The 21,360-nt window shown below is 43.0% G+C and overlaps 2 long non-coding RNA genes across 2 annotated transcripts in view; one reads left to right on the top strand and one right to left on the bottom strand.

Moving 5' to 3' along the window:
- Nucleotides 1–72: 72 nt before the first annotated feature.
- Nucleotides 73–9,172, top strand: LOC139773850 (uncharacterized). The gene is made up of 2 exons (XR_011718439.1): nt 73–298; nt 4,535–9,172. It is a non-coding gene; the product is annotated as an uncharacterized lncRNA (long non-coding RNA).
- Nucleotides 9,173–15,396: 6,224 nt separating this feature from the next.
- The window catches only part of LOC139773849 (uncharacterized), a 36,193-nt gene continuing 30,229 nt past the window's right edge, over nt 15,397–21,360 (bottom strand). Inside the window, exon 3 of the long non-coding RNA XR_011718438.1 lies at nt 15,397–16,890. This is a non-coding gene — a long non-coding RNA (uncharacterized lncRNA). The remainder of the gene's footprint in view (nt 16,891–21,360) is intronic.

The following is a 21,360-nucleotide window of genomic DNA, read 5'->3' as shown; positions in this document are numbered from 1 at the left end:
CGCCACCTCGCCACCGATCGCTGTTGCCGGACGGGGGCGGCGCTTGCCGTGGGCGGTGTTCCGTGCCCCGTTCGGATCGGAGAACCCCGACGACGCCATTGTTTTCGGCGCGCGACGCGGAAGGCACGGCGCGCGTGCGAGATCCACGCCGACGCCCGGCGTCGCGACGCCACTCTCGCACGCAACACCGTCGCCGACGCCGTCGTCGTTCGCCCGTCGTCGTCCAACGAGACTCGTCTCTTTCCCTGTCTCTGGCCGCCGCCGAGCTGCTCCCCGCGGATCTTTTCACGTCGCCGAGGTAAGTTTGTCACTGTGTGCACGCGTGAGTGTGTGAAAAAAATGCAAAATTGCGACACTGGCTGAGTCTCGCGTGGATTTTCTCTCTTTCCGCGCCTTCGATTCAGTAGTCCTTCTCTACCCACTTTTCTTCCGTCAGAATAATTCTTCATAACGCGACAGTAACGTGAAGCAATTCCTCGAAGTCTTTTAATAAGAACTAGAGCCAATTAGACCCCAAAGGATCCTTGTAATTCATTAATCAGTCCTAATTAAAACATATTGATCGGCATAGTTTACTGTATCGTAGTTTACTCTAGTCCTTATTGAATGTCGTTTATTATATCTAATAAAAATTTATTTCTTTGCTGGTTCTCTAATTGTGCATCATTCTCTACCCACTCTACTGTTATTAAATCAATGATCAATTGTTACTGGCCTTTTTAGTAAAGATTTACGTGTGAAATCAGTTTTTCTATCTTCATAGTGTCAATCTTCGTCCCTTCACTTCTTTGGCATTATAAGATAATAGGATAGGTTTTAATTTATCGGTTACGCGTAATTTTCTTTACGAGCTTCCATGCGTATAGTATAGTTTGCACGGCGGACGAGAACGGTCCGACACGGATGGACGTAGAGTTTGACATCCCGACGTCGCTTTCACACACAGTGTCCATCACGACCGTCGTAATCCACCTTTCGATTTATCTGCCTTCGACAACCCATCAATTTTATTTTATTTGATTTTTTTCCTCGAGTCCGTCTGCATGCGCAATCGCATACATGCGCGAGCAGCGTGTCGGTACATTTTGTCCAACCCTTCTTTGTCGCACCCCTTTTCTCGAATCCCCCCCCCCTGCCTTTATTTTATCTTTCACGTTTTCTCGGCCCACACACATGAGCGCGGGTTGACATAAGAGGGACGCCACGGGATTCCGCTAAAAGAGCCCACTCTAATGAGAGATAATGGCGGCCGCGAGTAAAAACCGGCGTTTGCTCTTTCTTTGAGAATTAGCGAGCGTTTTAAGCGTTTTAAAGCGATTACTTCGCATACAAAGCAAGTCGCACGAAACGGCGTATTAACGTGGAATTAGAGCGAATGCATTTTCAAAATATGTATCTGACAAATGACGTTTGCTGATGGTTGCTGACGCTAAAAAAGATGGTGTTTCCTTTATAACTTATTTTGTGGTGTTTATTGTGCAATTTACAGTACTGTAAGAATTATAGTTTGCAGTTGAAACACATTTGTAAAAGATAAAGTTGCAGAAATTAAAAGGATTATATGGAAGAAATGCTTCGCTCAATGTAATCCTTTTTAACGGTCCAGTTTTGATAAATGGAATTTATCAAATTAAACGCATTTTTTGGCGCAGAACGATTTTTATAAAGGATTAAAAGAGAAACATCTTTATGAAATCCGTAATTCGTCGTTAAGGGAATTGACACAAGTGCTAAGTAATCGAGAGGCCAACCCCTTCGCTTAAAATAAATAGCGTAAGAGAGTCGAGATTCCTTTGCCCGGCCGGATGGAACAGGTGGGTCCAATTAAGCGCCAATTACCTGCGTACCTAGCCTCTTTCTCGCTGGTGCCGGCAATCGGCGCGATTAACGACGCGCTCGGGGGAAATAACGCAGCAAAAAAAAAACGCAACATAGATACAATGTGAGCCGTCGAGAAAGTTGCGCGGACGCATCCAGCCGACGCGGACGCGTAAATTATTTCGATCATTCGTCGCAGCGTATGAAGTCCGTCGCCCGCGAAAAACTCGTCGGCTACCAATTATTTTTATATTCGAAAAGCGCATATGCCTGTCAATTATTCGCACCAATCATAACTTCGCGTTAGCGGTATTGTACGATGAGAAATTGATTTTACAATACGATTTGTTCCACGCTGTTCCCTGCCATTAGTAATGTGCGAGTGAAAAATAGAAAACTGTGTCGGCTTGACATAATTGTCGTAATAACAGAATTAGAAATAATACAAAATATTTTTTCCTTTAATGCGCAATTGTTTTCTACTTAAAAAAAGACTCGAAATATAACTTCGTGGATTTCTTCTTTTTCCGCATAAATGACATGGCGAGAATAAAACTTGAAGTCAATTCATTTGTAAAACCAGCTAGACTTCAGTGTATTGTATCAAGTAATGAATGTTCGATTAAAGCGAACATTCGCGTGACTTCATCGCGAGTATGTACACAAGGAGTGTCAAGAGGCATCTAAGTATCCACAAAGTACAAATGATCTCTCGCTATCGACACTAAATATGTGCATCCGATCGATACGCAATTAATCGGCCAGACGTGCTTAGAAGACGAAAATCGACGAACACGCCGAACACGTCGACGCGCGCGGATTGTTTGACGAAAATTTGATGAGACTTGTGAATGGTCTTCGGAACATCCGAAAGGGAGAGGATTATAGTTAACAGAGGATAATAATAGAGTCGATTTGGCGAAAAGTTACGAAATGGAAGTGCAGGAATTGAAATAAGCGGACGATTGGCAGATTGTCAGATTAACGCGGAAGAAATGAGATCATTAGAGAAAAGAAAAATGATCAAACTCTCCGGCGAGGAAGATTCTCTTCTTATTGGTTGGTCAATCTTGCCTCCTCGCGCGTCTGTTTTTATTTTGAAACTGGCGCAAGCCAAATCCCGAAGACTCAAGTTGCGAAGATTCTTAGCTTTGCTACCGCCGAATTAGCTTATCCGCTTGTACCAATATTTTGCTTAAATTCGTTATACTTGAAAACTTGATTCGCACCGTTTACAAGATAAATACATTACGTTTCAGCGGGAAGCGGGATTTCTCGAGATATCTCTTCAACGCTGATACACACGCTCTCTTCCGAGCCGCCTCGCGGAGTTTCAGAAACGGTGCCGCATTCGGCGAGTGAATGCGGCGAGTGAACGAGAGCCGTCAGGATAATAACGTCTTTATGCGCTGCAGCCTCCGCGCTAATATTGCCCTCCAGCTAGGCAGCGCTCTCGGCTGATAGCCGTGAAACACGCGGCAGCAAGTTGCTGTCCAAGTTCGGTAGCGCGTCTTTCGACACGGCCTTCGTGTACCTTTCGGCTTTAGCCGACGCGTACAATTGGATTTATCAAGTCGGCGTCGAAACCCGACGAATCCCATATGCCGCGCTTGTCCGCGATACGTTGACATTTCGGATTAATTATCTCGGCGCAGAACTAAATTAATCAATAGCTACATAGGTTTTCTTATTGGAACATCGTACCGCTTACTCGCCATATCTCTTTCGCATTATCGATTTTTCGCAGTATCGTTCGCAAACTTGTACACTTCGCTTATAGTTCGACCTATTATTGTATCGAATATTCCGCAAAACAACCCGACGCTTAGTGGTATTTTTAATCGAACCGATTTCATGCGCAACGGTGTTATTCGAACGTTTAACACGAATAGAATACTATCGGGGCCGCATTGTTGGCAGCATTTTCATCCGAAGCATTTGCAATTCCTCTTTATTGCCTTTCGGCTTATCCGGATTGCGCCTCGCGCATTTACGAGTTGTATTTCATCCTGATAATCGCCATTAAGTTAACGAACTGCAATACGGGCATTTGAACGCATGGAACACGCGGATTAACGTACATTAATAAAATTATCCGTGTGAACAATGGATTATGCGCTCGCGGGCTTTAAATGTCTCGTTCCGCGACAAAAAGAGACCGGCGCAATGTGATTATCGGAACAAAAAAAAAATAACGCGGGACAAAGATACGCCGCGGAGAATAATAATTACAATTTGCGAGTAATTGATTTAGCCATGTACGTATAATAACAACGGGGAGGGTAGCAATCGAGCGATTTGCTATAAATGCGATATCGGCTTCTGCTGCACTCATCATTTCAAAAAAAAAAAATATATATATATTGGGGATATATAAACTACAATACATGTAAATTGCACATATTCAGCAACATTTCCTCTAAAACGGAAGCGAATAAGCAGGGCATTTGAATATCCCAGCAGTGTCCACTGGCTATTCGTGTCCCACATGTGCACGAGAAGGAGTATAAAGCGCGTCTCGATATATCGGCACTCTTTAAAGGGCCAACTTTGTCGAAACATAGTTACCCTCGCGAAACTTGCGCCGTAACGTATCGGATTACTCCTCGCATTTGCCCTTTTTCTGCGAGCTGCGCCTCGCTACGCGGAAGCGCGTCCGGGGGCGCCCGTATCCCGTAAACGGCGTTAGGTGAATTTTATTATTCTCTGATTTCAGGCTTCGGCGCCCGGCGACGAAGGACGACGCGGGCGCGGCAGCAAGTGCATCTCTTTTGCGGCGAATGCGTTGCCCGACATCGCGGTGTAATCAGACACCGGTACGAGGGGGATGGAGCGCGGGAGGGAGAGACGCAGAGACTGAGAGACGTAAACGTAATTGGAAACATCCGAGAGGGAGATTCGCCACACGCTTCTGATCCGCGCCGCGCGGTTCGCCTGTTTCCATTCTCCCTTCGGGCCGTTCGCCGCAACGCAACGCAAGCGCCATATCTCCGCTTTTTCTCGCGTCCTATCTGCTAACTTTCGCGTCTCTCGGCCGGACAACGGACAATTCACGGGAATGTATCATTTCCCTGGGAAAAATATTATCTCACGATGCTATCGACTATTTGAAAAAAAGATCCTTGATGATAAAAATCCTAAATGCTGGAAAATCGCGTTCGACATTATCGCCGGTTAAAAACGATCGCAATTAATCCTAAAAGCGGGACACGGAATACGCGCTATAATTACGCGGTTTTCCGGTTATAATTAATGTGTTTATCTTTTTTATGCGACTTCAAAGATATTTTATATTTACGCGAGAGACCATCTTACGAAACGTGGCTGCGGAGAGAAAAGCGCGCTTTCTTTGTGACGACGTTTACAATTACGTACGTGCGGCTTTGTAAATGGCAGGGCGCGCGCGCCACGCATGATTAAGCAGAGCCCGGCGATAATGCGCTGCGTGCGGCTCTCCGGCGTAAAGAAGGTGTAAATACCTCCCGATGATTCCTCGTAGGATCGAAGCGGATCGCGCAAAGGGAGCCGACACGGAGGCGGCTCCTTTCTCGTCGATAGTTTCAATGGAGAGTTTTTCTCATAGAGCCAGTCGCCCCCCTACTCTACCTCTCTCTTTCTCTCTCTTTCTCTCTCTCTCTCTCTCTTTTGCTCTCGCTCTTTTCTGCCGTTCCCCTTCATGCCGATGTACGCGTGTACACGGAGAACGATAAAAAAGACGAGATCTCAAAAGGTACGCGGAGCACCGCCTCTGATGAATGCCGCAACCAGTTGGCCACCATGTTTTCCCTCCGCCGGTGTGTGTACGCCCTACTCTCCGAAACATCCCCTGTGCCGCGTCCCTCCGTGTGCCGACTTTCCAACCCCTCGTAAAACCGCGATTGAACCCTTGTACATCCAGCGCGTATACTGCGTACTGCGGCGTCCAGAGGTGATTTTACGTGCGCTTTGTGAGCGGCGGGATGGGTAACTTTTACAGTTATCGAGCAACGCTACAGAAAATGTACACTGACAAATTGGATTGCCGTCAATGATTTTAAAGCGGGGACGAAAGATCAGCAGCGTGCATCGTGAAAAGCTGCATTTGTATATGTGATATAAGTATAACACGTGATTGATAAAAATTAAAATTTTCCAATAGAAGAAAGAAGATATAAATTGATCATCATCCGAAAAAAAGAGAAAAAGAAGAAAAATGAAAATCGAAAAGTAATATTTTAAATAAATGCTTTGAATGATAATACTTGAAATGAAAATGATCCGGACAATAAGATAACAGTCAGTATTCTTCAAGTGATGACTTCGATCACAAAATAACAATATTATATTATCGCGTCTAATTGAAACAAAAAATTCTGTCTGCAAAAAAAAGCGCTCTTCGATTCCATTGGTTCATAATACGTCGTGGTGAATCCGGCGCGTACACGTAGAAGAAGGCAAGGATGAAAGAAGAGAAGCCGAAGACGAAGGAAGAAAAAAAAAGGATAACGCGGGCAGAGCAAGAAAGAGAAAGCTGGCCGATAAACAAACTGCCAAGGATCGCGGCACTTTAATCTTCCTTTGAAGGCATCGGCCGCTCTTTGCGGCATTGAATGAAAAGAGAACAGGAGCGGGAGAGGGGACCCGAACCCACCCCATCTCTCCCTCTTCCGCGCATTCTACCCCGCGACTCATTATGGCAACATGCGGTAAGTATGCTCGTGCTTAAGTCTCCGGCGTACCCTTCGGGCGAGGGTTGCCCCAAACAGCATCGGTATTAGTTACATGTATATAGAGCGCGTATACAGAGCGCCGGTCGCAAAAAGCGGTGGTCGAGGGCCCCGGTACGCGACGGAGGTACCGCGTTACGGCACTGTCGAAAACCGTCGGTGGCCGGGGACAGGGTGGAGGAGAGAGAGCATCCCTTATTTCGCGGCGGCTCGTTGCACGGATCGGCGCATCCGAATAGTCTCTCCACTCCCTTGATCCGGGGGTTCCAGGTGGTTCCTTTGCCCCCCTCCCGCCTTCCGGACATACTCTTAAAAATTAGGTATCGTGGATACCAAAGCCGATGGTACGCGTTTCACAGCTGCAACGGGATAGAAACGGCCAGCAAGCCGCGCGTGTCTCCACCTTTGTTCTTCTTTTGCTTTAGTCGTTGTATTCATTGTATTTTCTTAATTCTGGCAGTTTAGCTATGAATCTAAAGCGTAGAAATGTATTTAAGATTATGTTCAACTCGATTCAATATATATCTAAATTGACTTTTTATAAAACACAATCTAAAGGAATTAATGAATAGTAAATTATTTACGTAATTATAGCTTATAGAAACTTTAAAAAGATTTTTAAAAAGTATCGCATAAAATACCACAAGCAGTTCATAAAAAGAATCGCATAAACCCGAAGTCGGATTATATTTTCGTTTATTACTGACTTTACAAAAACGAAACATAAACGAGAGAGCTTTCGCAAGCTCAGCCTTTTGCAGTTGGAATATGTTGACGAAAGCCCATAACTTTTTCTGCAGAACTTTCGTCGAACTTGCAGTTCCGCAACTCGAAATAAATCTTTGTACATCTCAATATCTTTATAACCGAATAATTCCTGCGGAAAAATACTTGTTCGTGAAACATTTCTACTAAACAAACTGAATTTTAAACCGAACGGGGTCGCATTTAGGCACAAAAATGTAGGATGCGTGTGAATTCCATTCTGTCGGTCTCGCTACTTCGAGTAACAATTTAGCGCTTAAGTTCTCAGAGAGTGCGATCAGGTAAGGGAAGAAGAAGAGCCGCAGAGCAGCGTGGTACCAGGACCCGAAGATAATCCCGACGGTGATGGCGACCGGTGCCGACGTGATGGGACTTACCCCACCCCTCGCGCGGAGTGCCAACCCCTCGAGTAAGAGGCAACGATACCGCCGAGGTCTGAAAGGCCGCTGCGAATAACGCGCTTACGCGCGATCATCCGACCGCGAGTCTCGATGCCCGTGACAGATCGTGCCGCGGCCGGCGTCCTTGTGAATATCGCGGGGACTAAAGCCCGTACTAAAGAGCGAAAAGGGGCGGAGGGAGGGCACTAAGTCTTTCGTGGATGGCCGGGCGCGCGCACACCGCCGGCGCGACAATACGGTGTAGATTACTTTTCAGAATGGGCGGCGTGACGTAAACACGCTCCGGCGGTTTTTTCTTCGCGAACAATGCCTGTGTTTGCCGACACAATTTGTCTCGGATTTAGGTGCATCGGCAGAAATGCGTGCGCCTAGATGCCTAGATGTTGAGCGATGCGCATCAAGCTTCGAAAATCTGCACTCACGGTCGCTTATATTGGCGAACGTTACACTTTTTCCTGACGCATTGTTGATTGAAATAAATAACGCGTAAAAATAATTAGCATTGTGTTGATTACCCATTGTTGTTGATTAAAGAATTCAACGACCTAGATAACATCCGCAATTATTTTTCGCTGTGGAATATATAAAAAATTATCTGGCTGTTGTGTATAATGTATATTTTTTAATTCTTTTTAGTTTCATCGTTTCTAGGTACTAAGCTATATTCTACTATAGCATAGCCTCTTAGAAATGCAGCCGTAGTTGAGCCGGTTTGGTAGCTAAGAGAGCTCATTATACTATGAGTAATATTACCTCACGCGGTATAATATTAACGGGGGCGTCTCAAGAACTTGGAAAAGGGTCGAGCAACGCGTCGCGATCGAGATTGATTTGATCTACCGCCGACAGGGTGGCAGGCGAAATGATACGCCCTGAATATTGGGGTCTGATGAAGGCTTCTCAAATGTCGTGTTGGACTTGGACAGCGAGCAACCAGAAAGGAAGAAAAAGAGGGAAAAAGAAACAAAGAAGGTAAAAAAGAGAGAGAGAGAGAGAGAGAGAGAGAGAGAGAGAGAGAGAGAGAGAGAGAGAAAGATAGAGACTTGATTGAAATAGAATAGGAGACTAAGCGAGAAGGACGCATTCCTAGACGGCTTACCGGGATAGACACACCGCGTCGGCCGTCGCACGTTTTCTCATACCCAAAGGTAGCGGATTTGTTTCTTCTTCTTATCCGATCTCTTGGAGCAAGAGTTCCTTGCTTGCAGATTGCGACCCTGCCGTACAAAGGCACTCCGAAGACGCAACGTCTCTAGTGTCATCTTCGAAGAACTCGGAATTACGTGATACTGTTGCTTCTTTCTTTCCAATGAACTTGCCAGGCAGCTAAAATATAACTATACAAAAAAATGAATCGATCAACAATTAATAATTCTTGTGTACTTTTTATATTCTTACGTTAAATACTCCTAGCATGATAAATATTTTATTGTTATTTGTAGAAATGTGCAATACCAATAAAAATCTCATTTTTGAGACACAGGTAATTCTTTATGATTTATGCGTAAGAAATAACGATCCCGAATGTTCATTGTCGAATAATTATCTCTTTTATTGTCCGTTAAAATGATCGGAGTGACGCGCCTATAAAACATAACACTTATCCGAATTCTTAACGTTAAGTGGGTGAGTACGCCGATATTTATGGAGTACTGATTACGTCGTATAATAGCAAGTCGAATCACTGGGCGCGCTCCCCCAATGCATAGATCCCTCTTCCATTATAGGGAGCCAGCCGAGTGTGAAGTATTATCATACAAATATAATCCTCCCTCGACTCCGTCCGGAGAGAAATAATATTTGTCTCGATCGTACGACCAATTATCTCAACTTGTGCGATATGCCAACGCGCATATATGCATACATAGGGTGTACCCGTATTCTTCCTCCTTCGTTACGATTCTCGATATGTACAGGCGAATAAACATCTTTGTTCCTTTATACGCACAGATGTATTCAGCCTCTATGCTCTTATTAAGGATCCTAATTTTATTACAGTGTATATGCGTGTTTTATACAAAATGTTAAGATCGAAGTGGATTATGCCTTTTCGAAATAAATAGTAGAGAATACTTTTGCAATATAAAGTTTGAAATTTTTATTAAAATTTCGAATATTATTTTTAAAGAAAGAGAGAGAGCATCAGTATGTATATTTTTTTACATATTTTATTTATAAAAAAAAGGTGTTAATTTGAATTCATAAAAGGAAAAAGATATTTTGTGATATTGGTCCGATTATAAAACTGTGCAAAATTCTATATTAGATTTTATTTATTCCCTATGATGAAATATTTTCCACATGATGAAGATAAACGATAACCAAATAAAGGGCGACTTGAAAGTAGAAAGAATCTCACAGAGCGCACACACTTGATCGCAGTGTATGACTGACGACAACAGTGCGGCCGTTTGTGCTTTCCCAACCCTCCGCGAAACAGTTGGACTTCTGATCGGTCATTACGGGATCGTGACGTTTGTAATACATGCTACGAAATTAATCCGACAACGATTCGCCTTTTCCGTAACTCCACGATTGATGAAGCCGCTCGTGAGAATCTTCCGTATCAATCTCTGTGCGGTCGTCCCGTTTATCGAGCCGCGTCCCTTAATCTCACTAGATTTTGGGTAGTAACGAATGTCCGAGGCAGAATCGATGACCCCGGGATTTCTTCCTTCGTAGACATCTGTCTCGGGATTTGTTTTCGTAACGGAATCTCAGCTTAATATCCCTCCCGTAATTTCCTCTATCAGCTATTGTTATCGTAAAATAATACTTCGAAGTAAAATTAAAATAATTGAACTGAAAGGTTTATAATGTTATTTTTTTTTATTTCAATTGGCAAAAATGTTGTAAAGTTTCTATCAAAATAAAATATACAATTTGATATTGTAATGTTGAGGAATAATTTATCTTTCAATTATTTTAGCTAAAAATTTTATTTTTTTCGCGATAAATACAAATCTGAATTTTATCTGAATTTTATTGAAATGACGCGATGTCAGGCTGTTATATTATATTATATAATATCTAAACACAAAGCATCCTCGTTCGATTTGCTCACAAACCGCCGCAGTAAGTTGGCGCAGTTTCATCCACATTATAATCATTGTGCGGCAGCGACTAATATAGTAGCATTCAAATTAGATGCCTCGTTTCCTCTTGCGGGGGCTTCTCTCCCGCCGTGACAGATATATCGAGAATTAACATCATCGAAAATGGAAAAAAGAGCGTGGGATATGGTAGCAGGAGGCAAGGACCTCGTTCCCGACTCTCGGCATCGGGCAAAGCATTCCTCATGTCAGAGCATCGCTGTGCATCTAATCCTCGGCGCGGAGGGAGTCGGACGTGGTCAGCGGGGCGCTTCGACGAGAGGCTACTGGTTTCTTGGCCCCGCGCTTCGTGCATCCTCTCTATCCGGACCGTTTGTCCGTGCCCTCGTCAAACTCGGGAGCTCGTGCGCTCGTCCACGGGACGACGTCTCAGCGTGAACTCCATGTCCGTCTTCAACGTCCGCACGAATTTCAGCGGTGACTTCGCGGGTCGTAGGGAGAGCGCGGAGAGCGACGGAGAGAAAGAGAGGATCTACTTTTTTTCTGACATCACGATAAAAGGTATTAGCTGGATGTGGAATGAGACAGGTCATTTTAAGACCTAAATTGGTATAAAGAAAACCGACCCACAGTTAGCCAATAGTTATCATTCGGTTCAAAGGTATTAAATTGTAATATAAAGTCAAGGAAAATTTAATCTTTGTTTTTTAATCACTTGTAATGCAAATTTTAGAAGGAAAAGAAGAGCTGAAGACGATCGAAATGCATGGATGTAAAGTTAAACTTTCAAACGACCTATCTCACTGAAACATTCGTAGGTATAGGTCTCGATTCCGCGAATGGTGGCGAGATCGATTCCTATCCACGAATGATATCGCGCGAGTCGACGCGGGCAAAGTCCGCGAAAACGTTACCTCGAAGGTCTCCCGACGAGATATCGGCAAGCGAGATCGTACGACTATAAAAAGCGAGTCCTTTTTATAGTCGCATTCACCGAACAACGAGATCGCTCAGTCCGGTGACAGGGGTGCGTCCGGCCGCGCTCCGGCGTATGACGCGACGTATGCGAGGGAATACGACGACGGAATGGACGAGGAAGCGGGCAGAGGGAGAGGAGGACACACGTTCGAGAGGCAGAAAGGGAAAAGACGGACACGGGAGTAGCGGTGGACAAACGGACCACCCCGCCTGCGAGCGATCATGTCCCGATCACGTAAACTAGCCGCCCCCTCATCCATCATGCCTTCGTCATGCGCTATCACGTGTTCGTTCACCGCCGGTCCCCGCCGGGGCTTCTCTTGTCTACTAGGTTTTTTTTTTCTGCCGCGTCTTCTTTCTCGCGACGTCGCAAATTGGTGCTGGAGAACGCGCGGAACTGGTTGCGCCAACCAGTCACTATTCTCAGACACACAACTTTTGTGGAATAAAGCGTATATTTATCACCTGCTCCTGGGCGCCTAGGAAGATTATACGCAAAATTATTTCTGGTTCTTCCAGTAAGTGAAGGAGCAAGTGCTTCGTTGGCTGTATTAAATATATTTAATAATCAGTTTATAATGTTTGAAAATATAAATAATCCATATAAATAATGTCTAGCTAAAGAATTGAAAAATATTCACAGGAAATCACCATTTTTTTAGTAGGAAAAAATTGATACGCTTTTCTGTATTCGTAATTTCGCAATCGGATTTTACAAATTAAGGCCGCGAGCACCGACGTTTGATTAGAAATTGTAATGATACGGTTAACGCGCCTTATTCAGATTGTACGATTCATAATTCTATGTTGTATGCCCGAAGCGGTCTTTCATGCCGCGGATAGCAGCGGTCCGGCGTCCTCTGCTGGACAGTGGATCGCTAATTGCTGATTGATCGTTTCTGAATAACGCAATTAACCGAGCGAGAAGCCTGTGCGATTGCACGAGAATATCAGGCGGATTGCGAAAAGGGTGCTTTAAGCCGACGACTCGAGACAGGAGGCTGCCGCAATAGCCGGCAATAATCAATTCCTATGCATAATCCTCATACGTATATGTCGATAGTTTCGTCACTTTCACACTTATGCAGGCTATCCGTAAATCCATCGTTGGAATTGCGTTACGAATAATCGATACCCATAAAAAAATATACGACGAAACCTTTGAAATCGATGCGGCGATATAAGGAGTAAACTTATCGAGTTTCCTACATGTTTAATAAATAAACAAATACATATATATATTATTTATATAAGAGATTATATTTAAAACTATTATATATTTAGATTAAATGCACATTATATGATATATATGAGAATTCAAGATCTCTAACGCCCGAATGTTGGAATATTCGGAAATGAATCGGGACTCGATAGAGCGCTCTCAGCTGGGGGCGTGAGAGGGTGAGAAACGAAGGGCAGAAAATGAATAAAAGAGGTTCCGGCGGCACGTGCGAGGGCTACCGACCGCAAAAGAGGCGGCTTATATTATTATAACGTGGGCAGGTGGGCGAGACCATCTATTGGTGGCGCTAACGAGGGATCGGTAATTATTACCCACGACTTAACTCCTAGCTGCTCGTGCAAAGACCTTTTATTGTGGCGACTCACCCTTCTTCGTACGAATTGATCTGGCACGCGGGGGTTTCGTAACACGCCCACGACTATATATTTAATAACCATTATGACAACCGACCACAAATTGCACTGCTTGATTGTCATGATTCTTACGCTTAAGATTCAAATTTTTAAAAATTATTCGAAAGAATTGAATAAATGTGACATATTTTTTTAAATACACATTTAAATTTTTTAATGAAATATTTTAATCATGTTTCATATTTTCATTTTTTGTTAGGTCTGCAACATGCCTTTTAGTTTTATTTTAACTATTTATTTTCACATTTATTGAGAAGAGTATGTACGTTATACAGTCGATATTCACTTTCTACGTTGTTTATATCGCTTACACACAATTATGATAGTATATTATACGACTCCGAGATTTGATGGAGTTGTTGACCCTTGTTAGTGTACCCGCGTGCTACAACGATTATACACTTTCAGTGCATTAGTGTGAAAGCACATTTATCCGTCCGGTCAAGGTAGACGATCCATCATCGTGTCAACGGACCATTATAATGTACGAAACATTTCGTATGTTCTCGTATCTCGAATTCCCTTAAATTCGGCTACAAAACGACGGATAATATCCATGAAACGTAGAAAAATACCTATGCATCAAATAAGAGAGTTCATAAAAATTAAATAAATGAATACGTGTAATGGACCATTTCTTCTTAACATGATAATATTAATTTTTTATAAGAGAAGAGATACTGAACTGGATATCATACTGAATATCACATCAGAACTATTTTAGAGCATGTGGAGCATATATAGACCAATAAGCATGTATAAATCAAAGAGATTGTTATTAATTCTATCGATTTTATTAAAATACTTTAGAAAGAGAAAACTCATAAACAATGCGACAGAATGACCTGATATAGAATTCGGTAAAAATCTTGAAATACTTATTATTTGTATGATATTAAAAGTATGATAGTCAATATGAAAGTTTAAGATGTGTTCTATATATACTTAATGATAAGTATCGCAAGATTTTTGCCGAATTGTATGTGTATATCAGGTCATTCTGTCGCATCGTTCTGTATTGTATATCAGGTTATGTTTTGTATACATATACAATGTACAAACGCCTAAAAGATTTTCATACTTTAGAAAGAACCGAGCCAAAAGCGAACAAGGTTATTTTTTCTTCAGACTTCTTTAGAACCTTTAAATTGAGGTGATAATCCTTTCTGTATAATGAATCCCTTTTCCGATAAACTTAATAGAGCGGTTCGTTTTATAGAACCATTTTAACCATAATTTTCGGAAGCGCTTTTCAGATATGTAGGTACCGACAGCGAACTGAAAGGGAACCGAAGCTAATATTACAATGCAGGTACACCCTTCAGTCTCGTTATTAGCCGAGATTTGGATATTTGGATACGCATAATCCTCTTTTTTTTCTACCTAAGTCTAATCCACCTGACTGAAAAATAATATTATGTGTCTTGTGGCTGTCGAGTCTTCCTCAAAGCTATTGCTATCTGATTTTGAAAAATTTCACCACGTCAGATGATCTACGACAACAAAAGCCGTTTGATTTCCTCTGTTCGGTGGGAAATGTCGGTCCGCTAAAATTACCACGATGCTACCTAGGGCTAAACTTAGGGCGAAACACAGTGTGTTTCTACCGCAACTTGTATATGCAATGTTCCGACAAAAGGATCCAGCAAACAAAGCTATATGTGAACAATTGTCTCGGTGTTGTGTTTTAAAGTTCTGTCCGAGATTTTCTGCTTCGCAGACTTTACATCGAAATAGAAAAGAGCTACTTGATCAAGAGGTATCGGTTTCTGAAAAGAGAAAAAGAGACACACGCGCAGAATATAAGTTAAAGCATAATCTCGTCGGAGTTTCTAGCGTAAGTTGTTACAAATCTTGAAATTACAGAAGATATGTGACGGATGTCGGTGAACGTTGTCGCCGTACGAGCATAATGCCGGTCTTTGACGCGATAAGAATCGCAAAGAGGGATCTCCGACGAACGTGGATTAAAGAATACGCGGGACACGAGAGTACGGGAAATCTAGAAATAAACGAAAGAGAGAGAAAGGGAGAGTGTGTGCCGGTATGCGCCGTGGCGGCCTATCGCGCACTTTCACGTTTCCCGCTCTCTCGTGCTTCGTTATTGAAATGAATGCCCGATACATACGCGGCGCGGTGGTGGGTTCCACCGAGACGTGCGTCGGTTGAGACGAGAAGCGAGATAAACGAGGGCGGACGCGGGGGAGACGCGAAGAAAGAGAGAGAACCAAGCTTCGCGGATCGGAGAATGAAAGAGAGAGAGAGAGAGAGAGAGAGAGAGAGAGAGAGAGAGAGAGAGAGAGAGAGAGAGGGTGGCGGTCTTCTGAAAGATGTCGGTCGCTTTGATGTTCGCCGACCGTCATCTTGCGCGTTACCTCACCGCGGCTGCGAGAACGAACGAATGGCAATGCACCCTCCCGACCTGCAGCGTATGTGGGAGCGCGCGCGTACGCAATCGAGACGCACACGTACACACATGTGCCATCGCACGAAGATCGTACGCGGAGGGTGGAGTTGCATGCCGCGGCACCCCTAGCTCTATCGTACTCGACTGCTCGCATCGATACTCGTCACGATAGCGCGGACCCCCCTTGAAAACACCCCCTCTAGCCCGCGCCCTTCGACCTCCCGCCGGCGATACAGTTTGCAAACAGCGTAAAAATGCCACTCGATTATTCTCCCCCGCGATACGAATCGCTGTCGGCCGGAGGCGGCAAAGTCGATTGGCAATAGAAAAGGTGATGAAGCGGGATGAACGTTCTTGGTTGATGCTTAGTCGATGAACGCCGGTGAGACGAGATAGAGCCTGTGTGCTCCGGAGACTTCTTTAACGAGCAGTAGAGATAGTTTGATTTAAATTTTTCACGATGAGATCATACACATAAGAAAGAAGAAAATAAGAAAAATGATATTGATCTAATAAAATACTGCACAAATCTATTGAAAGCATAGTGATACGATAAATTAAACGTTAAATTCTGTGAACGTGCCTAGGTGCAACCGACTGCAATATATATACTCATAACATGGAAGATATTAAAATCAAACGTATAATATTGTTTCCCTCGCGAGCGATATGGCACAGTTAATTGCACCGACTAGCCAGCGATCGAATCGGGCGAAGAAATCACTATGTCGCAAGAGATCCATCGGTCGCGATATCACGATGACCGGTCCGGATCGGCGCTCCAACATCAATACTCATTAATGTTTATCACATCGGCGATCGGATCGCGCGGTGGACAAAGATTTCACTGGGGCCGACCCACGAGCGGTAACCATAACGAATGACCCGCCGGTGAGCGTGCAGGTCTCTACTTACTGGATGTGTCCGGGCCGAAAAACCACCGGACTGGCGTCCACGAGCCGGCTATTGCCCCTGAAAGATCAACGGACATGACAATGATCTGGCTCAAGGTGGCTCGTTGCACCCGGCAGCTCTCGCAGGGAAACTCAGCAGGTTACCTTGCCTTAAGTCTTTTCAGAAGCTCCCTGATGGTTAGCTTCTCGTCCCTTAAGAAAAGAAACAAATAATTAGAGGCTTTAAGTTTTTGGTGAATTGCAAAAAGAAAGAAAAAAATATTTGAGGCTTAAAATTCGGTTATCGTGAACACTGCAGACATGCTTTATAAGCTTCGTAATCGATAATCTTTATTCTTGTTACACGATCAACGAGCGAACCGTTAAAAATTATTTGCGACAATGTTCTCTGATATTAATAAATTAATTAACAGTGAAATTACAAATAAATTTCAAATAAACAAACTTTTTCAGTGAAATTTCTTGCTTATCCCGAGTAAGACAAGTAAGTTTAATCCTAGCTCGCCACACTCCGGTCTAGTGGACCGCCGAACGTTTTTCTATAGTTTTCACATAATAACATAACTTTTTAGTTTCCTTATAATAAGTTCAGTTTAAATTCAAATAATTTTTTGACCTGATATTATCATAAACACCTTATTCAAAGTCTATATTTCCAATTTCTACAGTACAAGTTTTAAAATATTAATTAGAATGAAAATAATAATCCGACAAAGTTAAGCGGTCTCACGGACCGGAGTGTGGCGAATTAAGGACTCGAAAATAACTGTGGCTAGCTAGGGTTAAGATAATCTGTATAAGATATTTCCTCTTATATAAATATACAACAAGTGATTGACCTTTCGAAAGTTAAAACACGAATGTATCAAAATAAATAGACACATCGTGCAATTCTATGGAACCTAAGAGAGTATATCTTCTTTTGAGAAATGAAGTGCTCATCGATACAGACTTGACAAATGCTCTTTTTGTCAAGCGACAGTATAGGTTCGAGTTTACAATTATCGATTGTCGTCCATTGGGCACAAAATGAAAAGATCTATGCGGTCGTCCCACACAGGACTGCGTTCTCTCCGAACTGTCCGGCTGAATGCTATAAGGGTACTTTTTCAGAAACCTTACCTATTCGTCACCATCAAGAAATTGCCCCCAATAAAGAGGTACGACATCTCTATGAACTGATTCACCTGTAACACTCACGAAATTATTGTACTATATAATAATGTCGAATTCGGTCGGACGGTAGCGATTTCATTGAATCCCTTTTTCGTTGAATTTCGCCCGAAAATGTGAAAATCGCATAGTCAGGGTGAATCATCTCCGCACTTTTGAAAAGGTTTCCATGAATGAGCATACGGCGTTATAATACTTCTCGCAAGGATATTTTCCGACGGTTTCGTGATCTCCGGCATCTCCGCACAGAATTACGCACTCTCGAGACTCGAGACGACAATTCTTCCAGGTCCTTTCGCCAATGCTTACACGCACGCTTGCGACGAGCGAGTGAGCTATTTGCCGAACGAACACGTGAATATTTCGGTCATGGAAAGTGGCATCTGCGGAACGATTGATCATAGCAGACTGCAATTTATTGCAGCATGATCATCGAAATGGTTCTTTATGTTCTTACGAGAGTGGAAATATGTAATATCTTAAGTAGAAATTAATCACACAAGATATAATTTAATCTTCTCTTTCTTTTACAATTGTTATAACTATTTTAATATTGTTTAAGACGAAGAAATAGAGATAAGCACGAAAATCTTGCGTTGGCTCTCAGAGGTCCTTATTTGACATTTGAATTTGAATCTTCTGAGCCATTATATTCGGTTTGTATTTTAATATTGTTTGCCGATTTAATAATAATATTGCCGATGCTGGTCAGATAATATTCATAATTGTCAGTAACAATACGAAACGTTTCCTAAAACGTTGCGGAAAGTAACAAAGTTTATCCTTCAAAGCAGCTTACGCACGCCGATGCTAACAATGTACCGATTGTCCCCAAGCTTCGTACCGATGTAATCAGGGAATAGGGGAGGCTGCAACTAATTGTAATCGCGTAACGGACCCGCGCAGAATGGCGAGAGGCGTCACAAAGAATTGATTCTGCCAATTGTAATCTTGTAGGGAAATTCGGCGCGGTATCTCATCATCCGGATTGTGCCCCTCAAATACGAAATGTATGAAACGTATGTTTCTGTCTCACCAAACAAACTGAATAAACCAGAATATATATTTGTTGACGCAATACATTTTTTTAAATCTATTTTTCATCTATTTTTTCTTTTTCCCTTTCCCTCTCTTTCTCTCCCTCTCTCTTGTGCTAGCATTTCTTTCATGGAGAAAATGTTGCCATTTATTTTTGCAAGAGCGAGAAGAAATTTTTAGAAATGAATCTAAACAACGTTTGCGTGAAAAGTCAAGAATAATTAGATAATATAATTTTTTTTTCAAATACAGTGTTTAAAATGTATTTAGTGCTAAGATATTAATATTAGCTGTGCTGATCCCAAAATTTCGAAATTTTCGGCACGAAATTCCTCCACGTTGTATGTCTGCGCATAGCATTGCTGGATGAGCGGAATCAAAGGCAGCGATGAGTTCGTACAAGTGGCCAACATCGTCCGTATCAAAAGGCATCGGCTTCCCTTTCACCAGCGCACAAAACGAGCGGCCGCCACGCCGCGCCGCGCCGCCGTCGACGATGCGAGAGGAGAGGCTGCCGGGCGGTCGTCGCGTAATCAATCAGTATCGTGGGAGCACCAAAGCCCCGCGTTGATGCTCTCGCATGGCACCCGCAAAAAAAACTATAAGCGCCTATCATCGCGCGCGATTTACGAATATTCGTTAATGCCGTCTCCAGAGTCTGTAAATCTCGCGCAATATTTCTTTTGCGAGAAGAAATCCTCCCTATTGTGTCACCAACTATTCCTGTAGCATTTCATAGGAAGTATTTCAACTCCTGTAGTTTTTCAATAGAAAGTTTGTCTCGTTATTTCCACACTTTTGTACTGCTGCAGATTTTACATTTCTTTTTTATATTTTTATATTCATTTTAATTTTTCACACGATCATACTAAATATTGAAAAAGAGTTGAAGACAAGTAGCGATAATACGCGGATTTTGTTTTCGATATGAACGCATGCAGAAAGGTGAAACGGGCAAAGCAATATGTTTGTACATCGAAGTCGTTTTCTCCGCCTGATACCCATCATAGTTTTCAGAAGTATTTGCTACTGCTAAGTTTGCTCTCCTGGCGATCTAACGCAACAGCAGTACGCCCACACTCTCACCGTACAACGTAACGCAATGCAAGCCGGTTGCGCCACTGACGAGTGTATTGTGCAGCCGTGGTGAGTAAACGAGTCACGCTGCGTCACGCTTCGGCCCGCCGCGCTGCCGCCGCCGCCGCCGTCGCCGTACCGTCACCGTCACGCGGCGGCAGTAGCCCTTCTTCTCCTGTGCAAACACCCCCCGTCACGTCATGCGTACACGGGGTGAATTGCGTTACGTCGCCTCCGGTTTGCATCGCGGGGCCCGCACTTGCGCCGGCTAATAACGATCACCAGGGACGCGGTGAGCATAATGAGGTTGACAAGTCGTCGACGATGATGATGGACTGCGCCGCGATAAAAGCGAGGGGGTTGAAAACAGTCGTGGCCCGTCGTGGCCCTCGCCGCCAAGGAGATTCGACACGGCCAGCTGGAGCGGCGCGCTGTTCCGCCTTCGTTTTCTTTCGCTGTATTTCCGGGGGATAAGTCTTCCGATCATACATGGGCGTTCGCCACGGGGGGCAATAACACATTGCAACATTTTAAATGCATTAAGCATTTATTCCGTTCTATTCTACGTTTACGTATGGATTTAGATATCGGGACAAAAGCAAAATTTTTTTCTAATTTCTTATGAATTAAACAATTTTTTAAAAAACAATAACACGTTTGCAAGAATGAGCATATATATTAGCGTTCAAGAATAACTTTATTTACTTCTATACGTTATTAAATTTAGTATATTTTTATTGAATTACGCTTAATATTGTATCTGTCAATAAATATTTTGAATAATGCTAGATAGTTCAATTTTTACTTAACTGTTACGATTTTCTGTAACACTACGCGAAAGAAACACGTACAGACGCCTATGCTCGCGTTGCGTTGATGATGAGCGTATAGAGTCGATCATCGTGCATATACATGTTTTATATGGATGACTTTCGTGTTTCACATTGGGCACACCGTGAACCCTCCTCGTCGAACTCAAGTGGCCGAGCCGCGAGAATCTCTTTATTATGCGAAAGCTGAATTTTTATTCATGAGGGTTGGCCACGGTCGTACGGTTTTGGGGATGGAGACATTTCGGAGATTGATCTTCAAACACATTTTGCACACTTCATTTCTACCGCAATAAATATTAGTATAATTTAGAGTACACGCAAATCAATCTTATAAATTTTGAAACAAAAATTTATTTCAAAATCTTGGTTGATGTTACATTAGGATAAGCGATAATACATTTTCTGTAAATATCAAACGTGGACAACATGAATACTGATATTTACTGCATGTGGTGCATGGAGATGAAATATATGTACGACTCAGCAGATAACTGTTCGAGATGAGAACAGAGGTTCTCGGTATCTCCAGCTTTTAACCGCT

The sequence above is a fragment of the Temnothorax nylanderi genome, unplaced genomic scaffold (assembly GCF_030848795.1).
Source record: "Temnothorax nylanderi isolate EJ_2023f unplaced genomic scaffold, tnyl_v1.0 TNYL_tig0070_pilon, whole genome shotgun sequence".
Taxonomy (NCBI): domain Eukaryota; kingdom Metazoa; phylum Arthropoda; class Insecta; order Hymenoptera; family Formicidae; genus Temnothorax; species Temnothorax nylanderi.
Note: the sequence above shows the minus strand (reverse complement) of the source record. Positions and strands in the feature narration are given on the sequence as shown.